Here is a 15285-nt window from a genome sequence, read left to right on the forward strand (position 1 = left end):
GATAGCTATTAAAATGGGAATGGGAATATTTGAGGGGCAAAAGAAAGATAAATTTGAAACCAGGCTGGGTGGGGGAAGGATTCCCTCAGTGCATAACTGTGTGAGAGACAGCTGGGCAGCAGCTCAGCAACCAATCCCAGGTGGTGGTCAGATAAACTATCCTCCTAATACTTCTGTTAAAAATAGCTGTGTAATAGTATCTACATGTATAATGGAATTGGTATTGTTCTCTCTTCTCTTTATTAATAAGATTAATAAAAGTATTAATCCTATTTTTAAGTAGTCATACAATTTTTGCATGTTTTCTTAAAATAGTAGGAAATTATGTAACTAATTTTTAATTGTCAGATTAGCAGGATAGTATAAACATGTCTACATTTGACACATTGTGGTTACTGGAATTCTTTCACAATACTGCCTTTTGTATAATAAAAATGCTTATGAGAGTTCTGTGTTCTTGAACACCTGTTTCTAGCCCAACTTATCAAGAGATTTCTGACAGCATACAGCTGCCCACTTGCCTGTGATAGAGTACTAAATATGTCAGAAGAAACAATGAATGAAGTGGGAATAAGGCAGTTAAGAATTGTGTGAGATCAATCAGAAAGAAAGACAATGAGAAACTAGAATTCAGCTTTCTTTGTCATCTGTTCTGAATTTTTGTTTTTACTACTTATTTTCTTTATAAAATTGTTTACAAATACTTCAAAATCTGATTCATTTATTTTTATTCTTCCATACATTTGGCAACCATCTTACATGCCTTTCATTAGGAATCAGTCATGTTTGAGCCCACTGGGTTAGAGTTACAAATCATAATTGACTGATTCATAACCCAGAGATGGTTTGTCATAAAAAAATAGATAACCTTTGAACCCAGTCTCTGTCTTATACCAAATGTTTGTTTTGTGAATGGTCATTGTGTCTAGGAAGTTTGCATCCCCAGTATTTCTTCCATTTATCTCTCTTTATATTACTTCCCTGCCCCAAAATATTATTTTTCCAGGAAGCAGTTTTAGTAACGTAAAACCTGTACAAAAGAAAATTATATTAGCAAATAAAGTGCCACAATATTTTTGTTGGATTTTTTTTCCAGATTTGAGGAGATTAAGATCTAAAAAGTAGCTTGTTTCAACAACCAGATAGTAGGAATGATCAAATACTTCCCTGAAGGCTTTGTTGATCTCATCCCTTTTATGTAACAACTAAGATTTCTGTTCTTTAAAAATAAGTATATCTCCATCTTAATAACATGAGCCCTAACAAAGTGATATTAGTTAAATAATCTTTGAAATTCAAATAATTCTTTCAATTTGGACAAATTATTGAATCAATAAAAGTGTGCAATGTATATTGTAAAACTTCCAAGCACATATGAAAACGTGCTGATCCTAATTGTCTCACTTCTCTCTAGTGATTATGCCAATTGTATAAACAAAAATGTGTTATTGATAGATTTAACATCTGAAACAAAGGTATCTACAGAATATCAAGGACACTTTCAAAAGTGGAACCAATAACATGTTTACATAGCAGTCATAAATTTCAGAAATTTTAAAACTGAAAATGGAAGATAATCATACAAATGATTTTAAAATCAGCTGTAACTCATGAGTAGTGTGGATATAATGTTCACATTGTTATTTTTAACATTACAAAAGCAAATACTTCAATATTTGCAAGAACATTTGCATCTATTATCAGATATATTGAAAATAATCCTAAGAGATGAGCATACAATAGACGCAGTTATTTTCGAAAGAGACAGAAACTTTAGATAGAGTCCATAATTTAAAAAGGTCTTGTTTCCAAGGGAGTGGCCAACCAGGAGACCTGGGGCATCTTAAAAACCAATAATATCTGCTTTCATATGAGGTGGTTATTCTGAAAAAAAAATTAAGATGTATATTGTTAGCTGGGAGAGGAGAATATATATGATAAAAAGAACAACAACTCAGGAAGAAATGTCCTAAGTAGCAGTTAGATGTGATACTCCTGTTTCTGCCTCCTAGGAAGTGGGAACAGGACACTGGGAAAAAATACTAATTTCAATTTCTTCCACTTCATAACCCAATACTCTCATTAATGTAATCTTAATGTACTCAACTCCCCTAAAAATCTAAATACCAAAATGAACACAAATGAACAAGGAAAACAATGCAAGAAAAGCTTGGAAAAGGATTTATTGTAACAATGTACAAGTAAACGGTTCTTTACCACCCCAAATTCTGTCTGCATCTCTCCCAAAGAAATCTTGAATGAGAGGATCATTAAAAAGGTGTAGGCAGATAAATAATGGTGTACCAAGGAAATAATCCTAATTTAAAATTGAGGATACATTATAATAAAGGGAGATCCTTGTTGGCATCAGAAGCAAGAGCCTATCTAACAGCATCCAAGCATAAAGCCCAGCTCATTCCTCTTAACCATCCTCTTGATATGATATGTGAACTTATTCTTGAGATCTTAAATTGAGAAGATAATGTTGTGTGCTAAAAATTATTTAAAATTTTAAAGCATAATTTTTGGGAGTTTTCTGTATTTTTTCAATGAACTTCTATTTAGATTTGGTTTCATTGTAAAAAGACAGAACCTCTCATGAAATCGTATTGAGGTATAATTTTACAGTTGCACAGCTGTCCATTGCGTTCTTAGGGCGTTCACATTTGGGTTTTTTCCCCCATTTTATATCAGGGCATTGGCATATCTCTGGAGATTTTATTTCTATTTTTCTAAAACCAAGGTTGAAATTCTTTGTACAAAAGCTGTCAACTACCCAGTTGGACAAGCTGGTGTGTGCCAGGAGATTCAACTTATCACTATTACAATTATGATCTTTTACTAGAGAACTCTTGTTGGAAATTTATGTACTGTGCTTCAGTTTCTATCAGAATCAGAACATGGAATTCTGCTCTAAGATTTAGTTGTGACAGTGAAAATAAGAAAGCTAGGCAAAACTAGAACAGAGAGAAAAAATATTTAATTTATAAATTGGACATGTACTGAATAAGCGGATAGATAATAGGATGCTAAGCACATTCACAAAATACAGTGAAATAAAGTTTTTTTTCCAGCTCATACGAAGGGACCTTTAAATCCTTTTGATAATATAAGGAAGAGCATGTGAAATAATTTCACTAGAATTCAGAAGGACATTGGAAGTAATAAGCTACAATTTGTCTAATTCTGAATATAGCAATTACTATTTTTAAGATGCAGAATCAGAATTCAATGTGAACTAAATACAGAAGAACCTAGTAAAAGTAAGATGTGGTTCCTTTTTATCACTGAGAGAAGGGACATTAAATGAATAAAAATAATTACCCCAAAATACTAAAGGGGAATCAGAATTGATATTAATTCCAGCTACACAGAATGCATATTGTAGAAAAACTTAGAATTTGTCAGTTCCACTTCAATTTCTGTTTCTCCAGGATCATAGCTACATAAAAGGGTACAAGTTTTTTCTATCCTGGAGCTATTCCATCAGGCCATTGACAGAAAATTTTTCTGAATAAACAAAAAGAATGGAAAGATATAATCAGTGTTCACAAAAACTTATTTATTCCGGCCACAACAATGTGAAGAGGAAATTGGACTATTATGCTCTTTGAAAATACATCCATAGAAAGTAATAGTAGCCTATCTGGGTTGGAAGGGAACATGGAAAATAGCTATATAAAGAATTGTAGATGCCAGGCCTTCTGGAAATTATTTGACAAAGGACATGGCTTCTTTCAAGACTTCTAACATTATATTTTGATTAGATTGCAATTGGGTATAAGTTTATTTTAAAACTATACTTAAATAAAATAAATTGCCTAAATGTAGTTCAATCCCCATTGCAATCTCAGCAGTTTACAGGGTATACAATATACAAAAATTAAAAGATCCACAGTATGATTAAAAGGAGTAAGAATACCTTAAGAACAACGTAATGTTTTTTTAACATTGCTTTTTTTAAGAACACTGTTCTTTAATGTTCTTTAAGAACAATGTAATTTTCTTAAAAATGAAGAATAAAAAGGGCAGTACAATTTTTACTGCAGAAAATTAGTGCATTTTAACTTTGTGCGCTCCCCACCACTTGCCAGAAGTGTGCTATTATCAGCAAGTTCTAAGGGATAAGTGATTCTGACTGGAGCAAGTGGTATTGCAGATACCCAGGCATTAATCCACGAAGGGCTTTGTAAGTAAATATCAGAATCTTAATTCTATCCAGAAACCAAATGGCAACTAGTTCAGGTTCTGCAGAATCTGTTGTGTGCTCCCATCCCTTGAAGGCAGCAAGTATGTGGGGTATTGCATTCTGGAGCAGTTACAGTTTCTGAATAGTCTTTTTAAGAGAAGCCCCATGTAGAACAGAAAGGAAGTCTAAACTTGCCTAAAAGCAGCAAGTGATCTTAGCATAATATTGCATCAGTTGTGTGTGCGTGTGTGCATGCGCGCATGTGCATATGCATGTGTTCAGTACAGAGAGAACTACTTCTGCATTTTGCACATTTCAACCCTAGCAAAAAATAAATCTTCCTGATGTTAAAGATGTAAATGAGAACACGAATCTCTAACAGATTTTTATAAATGTATTTATGTTTGACTGCAAGATTGCAGTCTTGCATAAAAATATGGTGTGTCCTTTTCTAGAAAAGGATAAAAGCATTTTCCTCATCCATAAACTATTGGATAATGTTATATTTACCTTCTGTTACATTTGTTACCACAAAACATAAAACAAAACAAATCCAATAAAAAGGTAGATTCTACTAATAATTGCAAGTTACATCAGAAGTAGAGAGGTACACATTTACACACACAGTTTATTTTATTTTATTTATTAAAATTTTACATAGTCCATCTTTCCTAACCCTGGACAGATTACAAACAACATTATAATATAAAAACATAAGTAAAAGCCTAAAAACAGAGTTAAAAATCAAGGCTAAAATTTGCATATTAATTTTTATCTATTTCTTATACTTTTCACAAGTAATACAATAGAGCGCAATATATCTAATAATATATTTTTTCAAGGTTCTTTTCTTTTTAAAATTCCCACATTGTACTGATTTTCAAAAGCATTTCACCCTTTATGTCACATTGGTTGTATCTTTAAGGAAACTAGATCTGTGTCTTTTCACAATTGTATCACTAAGTGTAGTTACATCTTCCTTCTACATGTTATTACTCAGCATATGGTCTTTCATATTTCTTAAAAATTTTCAACCATTTCTACAAAGTAAGATCTGACACTTCGCTATTTTTTTAATAATTTGGGTCAGTCTCCATATTCTCCTATGTTTAACAAATAGATTATCACCTATACCAAAATGGTTCTATGGTATCTCCTCAGTTATAACAACTTTCCTTTTCTTGTTTTTCCGTCAGTCTTTTATAAACACTTCCTTGATCATCTTATGACTTTCACAAAATACCAGATAATTGCAAATATTTACCCATTAATAATTGTATTGGTGATGTCCAAAACAGGAGTATTTCCAAATGACCAAACCCCTCAATAAAAATCAGAGGCATCCAGTTTTGACTTTTCTAATATTCTCTTCGCAGTCTATATAATCCTTTCTACACTGCATAATACTGACTGAAGTAATATACACCAAGTTGCAATCTTTTGCAAATTGAAGTAATGACTGCAATGACTTGAAGAGATTCCTTGCGCTGTAAAATCAGTTTTAACAAATTTCCCCCCCAAAAAGTTCTAGAAACGTAGAACAGCAATTTACCACTATAAATTCAAATTTAAAATTCAAATATATTCACATCCAAATCCAAGCTTTAGTTTTTCTCACTCTCTTTGCCAGCATTGTGGAATTCTTAATGTATTATTATTTTATTTTCAGCTTTCAGAAGTTCTGTATACGTAATACTACAGAATTTTATATATATATATATATATATATATATATATATATATATATATATATATATATATATATATATATATATATATATATATATATATATATATATATATATATATATTTATAATAATCAGGAACTAATATAGCAAAAGACACACTGCTTGAAAACTGAATAGCAAAAAAGAAACATAAACTTGTAATGAATGATTACTCTTACAAGGAACCAAAATAAATATGTGCTGATTGTACTAATCAGCTCATTAAATGCATTGCCTATCACAAACGGATAGAAATTTGATTGAACAATTTCATAGATTTATCAAGTTCATTGAATCATTCTGGCTAATATATGTGCAAAAAACTTTCCACCATGGAATATTAAGCTCCAGGAAGGAAGCTCAGTTCCTCTGGGCATGGGTGATGTTGCATCCATCTTGTCTGTGAAAAGGAACAGAATGGAAAGATCCAAGTAAATCCAAGTAAATAATTGTCTATGAAGATGTCAAGAGGTATATCTGATTTCTGGGAACTTGGTCTCTGTAGATGATGGCCTGCTGTTATATGTTGCATGTCACAAGGCCTAATAAACATATCCTTCACCGTGGTAATAATTATTACTATGAAAACTTTAAAATGAATTACGTAGGAGTGAAAACAACCCTTCCCCAAACTAAACACTTCACATAAAAATTAGTGCAGTTAGAAAACAAAGGGAATGTTGATGACACTAGAATCGAAATAGGCAAAATAAAGTAGTTTTTAAAAAAAGTTAAAATAAGGAAGAAAATGATAAGACACTACCTATCCATTCTAAAGTTCAAATCTCCAGGACCAGTTGGATTACATCTCAGAGTTCTGAAGGAACTGGAGGATGTGGCCTTGAACCACTAAACTATACCTTTCAGAGGTATTGGAGCACTGGAGAACCACCAGAGGACTGGAAGAGAGTTGATGTGGTTTCCATCCTCACTTTAATGGACATACACACTTTTAATGTAACCTTTAATCCTTCTATGGATGACTACACCCTAACAATGATACTTTTTATTATAGTTTCATATGTGGGTGTTATGCAGATGTTGCATTATATGAGGGGGTTTTTTTCTCCCTGTTGTGTGTTCCATTTCAAAATGATGATTGCAAAGCACATAAGATTAAAGTTTTCTTGGGTAAGATGCCTGGAGATGGGCAAGAGCAAAATAGTAGTTGGTTCCAACTACAATTGGAGGCTGATGGATTCCATTTGTTCTTGCATCAACTTGTATTTTGTTTTGTGATGTTGGGTGTGTACCTGTCTCTGTGAGTTCGCATCTATGCTTGTAATGCATTGCTTTTGGCACAATTCTATTATTAGGTAGTTTAAATATTTAGGTTGTAAATATTATTTATAATTAGAAGATTGCCACTGCATCAGCAAAAATGCAAAATAAAGCAAGAACTTTCATGCTGGAGAAATGTATATGAATAATATACAGAATTTGCACATCAAATTAAACCATACATTATTTTGCTACATTACTGATTAGTTCACATACTGTACTAACAAGAATGTTAACTCATCACATACCCCCATGGGTTTGTTTTCTCTGGTGCAAGAAGTCAAGGCAAGGCAAGTGGAATTTAACGTATTATTTCTGTGCAGAAGCAAAGGATCCAAGTTCAAAATCAAACAGCCCCAAGTCAGGAAAATCAGCATCTTTTTATAAGGACCCAAGTTCAAAATCAAACAGCCCCAAGTCAGGAAAATCAGCATCTTTTTATAAGAAAAACAACAGAGGTGGTATTCAGCAGGTTCTGACCAGTTCTGGAGACCCAGTAGCCGAAATTATGAGTAGTTCGGAGAACCGGTAGAAACCACCGCTGACTGGCCCCACCCCCATCTATTCTCTGCCTCCCAAGTCCCAGCTGATCAGGAGGGAATGGGGATTTTGCAGTAACCTTCCCCTGGTGTGGGGTGAGAATGGAGATTTTACAGTATCTTTACCCTGCCACGCCCACTAAGCCACGCCCACAGAACCAGTAGTATTTTTTTTTATTTCCCATCCCTGAAAGCCACTATATGATTAATTCCTATTTTTACCTAAGCATACACAGTACAATATACTATCCATAATGGGGTGCACTTAATTAGTTAATCTTTCCACATCCCATTGCTTCCTAACATGCTAAACTCTGCTTTATCTTTGGACCTCTGTCCAGACAATGTTGATCACAGCTAAATGTTACTTTATCTTTTTTCTAGTAACAGACCACTTAAAGTTTCTTAGCAAGATTACCACAATCTTCAGCTAGAGACTGACACTTATGTATGAGATGTTTGTGACCAACTTCTTTAGTTTCTACTGGCAAGCGTTAAAGCAGGTGTTAACTAACTGATTCCAACAATGGCTGTATCTAGCAAGAACACACATTAAATTATTAAGATGGAACAGTTCTGGCTGAAGCTAATTCATGTCTCACTTATAAGAGCCCCTAACAGGTTGCTAACAGGGTAATCAGATTTCTAATAGGGTAATTAATTAGGCCACCAAGAACATGGTTTGCTATGCTATGGTTAAGTATGTTATGTAAATCAACTAATTATCAAGAAAATATTATTTATACCAGCTACAGTCTCCTGAAATATGTAAATCAAGGTAATAGCTGATATAATTTTACCATGCATGCACAGCAAAAATGAAACCATAGCATAACTGATCTAGTCATGTATAAGTGGTAGGAAATAGTTTGGCAGCCAAGGATTCTCATCTTCCAGTTCTATATATGAAAGATAGTAAAGGGAAAATATTGAATTGTGTCAGCAAATGCTGGGTCAGAATTGATATAAGAACTCATGGTTAACAGCTTCCTAAATAAAGGGATATAGCAGAAATGCTATTTATTATGATCATGAGATGATTAGATTCAAATATTTTCATATTTCTTAGAGAGGGAATCTTATATTTGCTACATATTTGGTTTTTCGGTAGAATTCTTTTGTGTATAAATCTTACTTAGCTGTATTGGCAGATTTAAACATGAACTGTGGTTTGTTGGGCAAAGTCAATAAGCATTGTAAAAGTAATTTGACATACTACTATTAGAATGCAGTTTCTGAATACATTATTGCTGATCTTGAAAATTTAAAAATATTATTAACCAGATACTATAGCAACAAAAATGCTAATTGGGAAGATTTTACTATATTACTTTTTTTTTTAATTTACGCTAACATGAGAAGTAATTGGAAGATACTTGGTTTCTCAGATGCAACACATTTTTCTTTTAAGGCCTAAAAAAGGCCCTTTTTATTTGTGTACAATAGCCTCTCGAAGCTATCTTAAAAGGTATAAACAGAGAAGCATTAAGGTAACATACAAAATGCAAAATTTCACATCTCCAAAGATCCCATTATGTCAATAGAAATATGTGTTCCTTCTGCCATTATGATAAAACTAAAAAACAAATCCCATGAGACTTTTAATAATTCTTTACACTCTAATTTTTTTAAAGAAAACCAAGTTATGTCCTTTTTATCAAATTCTATTCTTTCAAAACCATGAATAAAGAACCAAACAATGCATCTGCATACATTTTTCAAAACAAGCAGTTTGGGAATTTTAATTTTAGATAGTTCTGTTAATCAGTATTATAAGTGTTCCAATAACAGCAATCCATTTAAAAATTATAATTAACAGCATTAGAACTTAAAAAGGTTCTAAACTATCAAATCATTAATTTTTCAACCTGTAAGGTAACTCAATCCCAGAGGCCCATTTTAAAACTTTTTTTTAAGTGCACGGAACATATTTATCACATATGGTGGACATGTGAGGCAACCAAAAAATATTGGAAAAAGATTAAAAATTGGTTGGAGTCCAAATTAATTGGAAACCAGAGGTATTTCTATTAGGAATAATGACAACCAAATATAAAAAAGAGGCTTTGTATTTAATTTTTCACATTAATTATGGTGGCGAGGATTGCTTTTGCTCAGAAATGGAAAAACGAACTGATACCAAACAAAGACAAAATAGTAAGAAAGGTCCTGGACTGTGCCGAAATGGACAGATTAACAAAAGAAATTCAGGGAAAGAAAGAGACAGAATATTACCGGATATGGGAAAAATGGTATAGGTGGTTGGAGGAAAGAAACAAAGGTTAATGAAAGAATCTAATTTAGTCAAAAGTAGAAGTTCAGGAGGATTATCATATATATATATATATATATAATAAATTTATCAGAGGTAATCAGCCAATATATTAGATAAATAAAAGATAATGAAATAAGAGGGTTAAAAATGGTGAAAGTTAAGTGAAACATATTAGAAGGGGAAATAGCATAAAGAGAATTGTACCCATTTGAAACTGCTATAAGCAGGAAGACGATGTTCCAATGTATTGTGTAAATGTAAGTCTATGTCTAAGTTTTTTGTATTTGTATGTTTGAAAATAAAAACATATATATAAAAACTTTTTAGCTTAGCTGTTAAGCTACATAAGACAGTTAAAAATAGATTTATAGTTAACACGAGCAAATACAACAAAGGACTAAATATCAAGCATCTTGATATTTCCAGGAAGTACATTTAGAGACATAGAACATATTGCCAGCAATTAGCTAATCTGAGGTACTTTCATTTCAACTAACTAAATGTTCTACTTTTTATAAACTTTCTGTAATAATTTAAAGTTCCAAATGAGTTTCAAAGTCTTGGGGTGAGGCTACATCCGTATATGCACCAGCAAGGTAAAACGTGACTGTATTTTAGTGTATTCCACATTCAAATAACATAAAATTGATTGAATATGCTTTGTCTAATCAATGTTTCAGAGTTCATACTTGTCCGACGAGATAGTTTCGTTATTACCGTATGATAAAAAGACCTCAGCAACGTTTTTTGAGGGGCAAATATGCCGATTCTGTAAACTGCTTAGAGAGGACTGTAAAGCACTGTGAAGTGCTTTAAAGCACTTGTAAAGCAGTCTAAGTGCTATTGATTTTTTTTTTTTTTTGCGGTGCCACTGCGCTATTGTAAATCAACCTCTCCTGAAACACTTAAGTTCATCTAAAAACAAAACAACCGATGACTTAGGGGAAAAAATGTAAAACCGCCCGACAGACTAAGCTCTACACAGTTGAGCGAGGCGAGGAAGGCCTTCCGCTCAGGGCTCCGCAGAAGCGGAGGAGGGCGGTGCCTCCCAGCTGTTACCTCAGCCCCGTGCTTAGGATGCCCAATCACGTGACTTTCGAGAAGGGCGTGGTTGGGTACGAAAGCCCACCCTTTTCCAGCACTGAACTCGCGGTGTCCGCGAGCGGGAGGCGAGAGAGAGTTGTGGCGGCCGTTGATGAGAGAATTAAGCGGCGACGTCCTGAGCAGTAACGGCAGCGAGCGAGCTAGAAGACGAGAAGAGCTGCGTGCGCGCCAGGCAGACGGGGGGGACGCGTGCGTGGTTTCCCACCCGCAAGGGACAAAGAGCAGGCATCCCAGAGACGCGCGAACGGGATCCTCCCGACTTACAAAAGCTTGCCTTATTATCCAGCATCTGGCCGCTGTGGCCCTGCCCCTTTCCGGAGCCGGAGGGTCCGGAACCGGTGGATCACTCCTCCCTCTTGCCTCTGGACCCCTAGAAAGAGAGGTAAGGGGGCGGGACGGAGGGAAGCGTAGCACCAATCTCATGTCGCTACTCAGAAGGAGAAGTGTCATGCCCCACCGAGCTGCGTCGCAGCCCGGTCTTGTGGGAAGCCGGCGTGGGCGGCGAGGCAGAATCGTCCCTTAGCGGAGCTTTTGCCGGTAGTCTTCCTGGCGCGTGTGCCGTGTTGCATGACCTTGGGCACGTCTCTTGGTTCTGGCTGCTCTGATCTCTATCAAAGCGAAAAAATATTTGTGATGGTGACGATGATTCAAGTTGTGACGGCTTGGGATGTGAACGAGAGTTTTCATGTCACAGCTCTCCTTCCCCTTCGTTTAGATTGATTTGTTGTGAAAACAAAGGTGTCCCCATTTTTGCCCCGTGTTTTGGTAACTATAGATACGGTATGGTTTGTTAAAGGTAAAGGTTCCCCTGGCACATATGTGCTAATCGTTCCCGACTATTAAACTAGTGTTTAATTAGTTTCCCTATTAAAGATGTGAGATCAGCTTTTTGCCTTTTAAAGCCATAATGGGCATTTCAATTTAACCAAACTGTATAATTCAGAAATGGCTGTACATTAATTTGCTGCAAGAGCCTTGAGTAAGTGAACTAGGCAGTCAGGTATATTGTGCAATTAATTGCACAAAAGCAGCACACCATGTTCCTATTATTGCCAGTACCAGATATAATTGTCAGTCATATAATTTGACTTACAGTGCTACTACTTTCTTTTTTATTAATCGGTGCCCAGTTCTGCATCACTACAAATAGCTTATTCTTCCAAGATACATTGCAATATTTGTAAATCATTATGAATACATGTAACTGTTGATTGCATAATAATGTACACAGAAGCAAATCCTTTTGTTTTTGTGCTGCTTGTTTCCATCTTTTAAAGCACATTTTTTATAGCATAAGCACAGGGAAGTTTGAAGGTATAATGTAAACTAAATAAAGGATCTGAAACTCAAATTGCTCATTAGATTAAAGGCAACAATGAAGCCTTTTCATGATAAGAATCAAAGATGAAGAGCATCACACTATATACTATTAAATAGATAAATTCATTAAATACGCTTTTAAAAGAACACTGATTGTTAAACAGACCTACAGTTTCATTGTTTCACTTTGGCCACTTATCTAGCTGTGTTTTTTTCATTAGCCACAAGACCAATGTTCAGTATGATTGTTGTTGGAAAACATTAAAAACTTGAATGTAATCATGTAAAGTGGCAACATTTATCCCCTCAGAAGAAACAACACAGCCTGAATATTATATCTAGTTCCATCAAAAAATAAAAATGATATTGAGAATTTACAAAGAAAAAAAGATTTTGTGTTTATTCTTACTTGTCACCTTCTAATAAGGAGGGAAATCCAGCTCACTTTTTGATTGCTTTAAATAAAATTCAGACTAAAAGAATACTAATAAAATATAGTGCACGGGGAAAACAGCAATGGCTTTGGTGTTTTTTGGTGATAATTAACAAGGATGTGTGTAGGTTTGGAGAGGAGGCTATGAGGTTTAAAATCTGAGCATAATCCTTTGAGAGGTCTGTCATCTCTAGGAAGTGACTATTCTAGAATAGAAACTGGGACCAACCCCTTTGGAATTTATAGGGGGAAGTGGTAATTTAGTATCAGAAAAGAGAGAGGGCAGTGTTGTGCTTAGGGAGCATAGCTCCCGAGTGTTACGTGAGCCTTGAAGTGATAATTTTGCAGTTCCAAACAGCATTGGGGGGCTTGCAGAAGCTGTACCAGGAGTGCATCTTTGTTCCTGCTATTTGGGTGAGGGTGGCATTCTGCCCTCCTTCATGCAAGGAATCATACCTCACAGTCAAGTTCTTGAAGACTTGGTCAAGATGCTGCCTCCTATCTCTTTTTCTGAAGCAGCAATCTGCTCACATCCTGTCTAATAGTATGGAATACAAGGAAACCCTGAATCTTGCCTGTCCCATGTTTTTCTCCTCTGGCTAGAGTGGGTTGAAGGAGGCCACCAAGAGGCCCATATTTAGCCATTAAGCTAAGAGTTGTATTGTATTATCTGGAAATGTAACATGAAAGAGCTTTATTACGGATCTAGCAATTGGACTAGAAGAGCAATATACACTTGTACTTAATTGTTCTTTACCATGACAATTGAACATTATGTGTGTGGGTTACTACAAATGGTACAATTTCTAACTTAGTCAGATTCCGCCTCCCCTAGAGAAAATTGTAATGCAGTAATGTTAATGTAAGTCTTGAGTTCTGCATGTAATGATAGTCAGATTTAAAAATGTAAAGATAAATGTAATAGATGAAAGAATAAAATGAAATTGAGTCTTGCAGTAATGAGAAAAAGTAAAAATAGAAGTGGCAGTCTTTAGAGCTTGCCGTGTTAGCAAGACACAAGCACTGGGTTTCTCCCATTTATTATTAATTCTCTTTCACTAACCCTGAGAATAAGTGCAATCTCTCGTGATTTTTTTAATGAAAGATATTCTTAACTTAGATCAGAAACTGTAGTTAAATGGATTATAAACAAGATTATGTTGAAGTGATTAAGAAATCTCATATTTGGAAGTTCTTCATTTTTATATATTTCAATTTTTGCTTCACAATTTGGTTTAACTGAAGTGGAATAATTGCATAACAAAATAAATAAATTCAGCAAAGGATATTACTTCCATTGTATTATGTTTTGTAATTTCAAAGACCATATAGTTGTTTCAGAATCTAACAGATGTTTAGCATCTTCCACATGTATGGCTTTAAACTGCATCGTTCTATGCAGTACATGAAAAGAGTTCTTAGAAACATTGTTTTGTTTACTATTCAATTATTAAAAACATTATACAAAAGGGTCCATACAACTAAAATCATAAGGATATGATTTCTGGAAGTTTTACATATATTTTAATGGAATGTAAATTATCTGTTTTATTTATAGAATAATTCTAGAAATGCCATGTCTTCTGTATAATAGTTAGATAAAAAAAATTTTCTTATTGAATACATATGCTTTGTTACATTAATAATCTTGCCTAGTGGAAAATAGGTGTGTGTGTGCGTGTGTATCTTTCTGTTTAAGGATTTGCATTGAGAATTATAGGATTTCTCATAACAGCATGCTGAACATTGGTTATTCTTTGGTTTTCTAGAGTGTCCTTACAATTTTAAATCAGACTATTGTTATTATTTTTATTGTTTTATTTTTCTGATTAAATATAACTTCAAAAATGAAAGGGAAAAAGAGAAAATTCCAGAGAAAAGTACTTATACTATTAAAATGAATTGCAAAAAAATTTTTTCTGTCCAATGACGATATTTTCTTTGTTTCTTCTGTGGTATTAATGATTGCCCAAGACATATTTGTATTTAATTCTCTTAATACTTTTAGCATAGTACCCTTATTGTAGTTGTTCTACAATAGAACAATTGTAAGAGGGAGGCACATACTATGATTTATTTACTAGAATATGAAGTTGCACTGTACTTCTCAATATTTGCTAATGAAAAATTATGAAAGGAGGAGTCTACCAGAGAACTTCCAAAGTACAATGAGCAAACTAATTAATTTCCCTGTAAGTTTCATACTCTTGTTAGCTTTCCATTTGTATGAGTAGTTCTCAACTTTTGGGACAATTGGGACCAGAATTTCTGTTGCTAAGCAAGTCAGTTGTTAAGTGAGTCATGCCTAATTTTACAACTTTTTTGCTATGATTATTAAGCAAATCACTGCAGTTAAATGAATCATGGTCATTAAGTGAATCTAGCTTTTTCCACTGCTTTGCTTGTTGGAAGTCAG

General features: G+C 34.2%; 1 protein-coding gene and 1 long non-coding RNA gene across 4 annotated transcripts in view; one reads left to right on the forward strand and one right to left on the reverse strand.

The window, feature by feature from the left end:
• Window positions 1-704: 704 nt before the first annotated feature.
• LOC148044104 (uncharacterized) lies at window positions 705-11465 on the reverse strand. The gene is made up of 2 exons (XR_015697748.1): window positions 11381-11465; window positions 705-1884 (listed from the first exon to the last, which is right to left on the reverse strand). It is a non-coding gene; the product is annotated as an uncharacterized LOC148044104 (long non-coding RNA).
• Window positions 11113-15285, forward strand: part of OSBPL8 (oxysterol binding protein like 8) — a 95300-nt gene continuing 91127 nt past the window's right edge. For 2 of the 3 annotated variants that reach the window (XM_014061928.2, XM_014061927.2), the window contains exon 1: window positions 11114-11498. The gene's annotated coding sequence lies outside the window, so the exon portion shown is untranslated. Of the gene's footprint in view, window positions 11499-15285 lie in introns of all 3 variants that reach the window. The other variant, XM_087723415.1, reaches the window with a different exon arrangement.

The sequence above is a fragment of the Thamnophis sirtalis genome, unplaced genomic scaffold (genome assembly GCF_051295495.1).
Source record: "Thamnophis sirtalis isolate CommonGarterSnake01/CBP01778 unplaced genomic scaffold, rThaSir2_p1.2 scaffold_9, whole genome shotgun sequence".
Classification (NCBI taxonomy): Eukaryota; Metazoa; Chordata; class Lepidosauria; order Squamata; family Natricidae; genus Thamnophis; species Thamnophis sirtalis.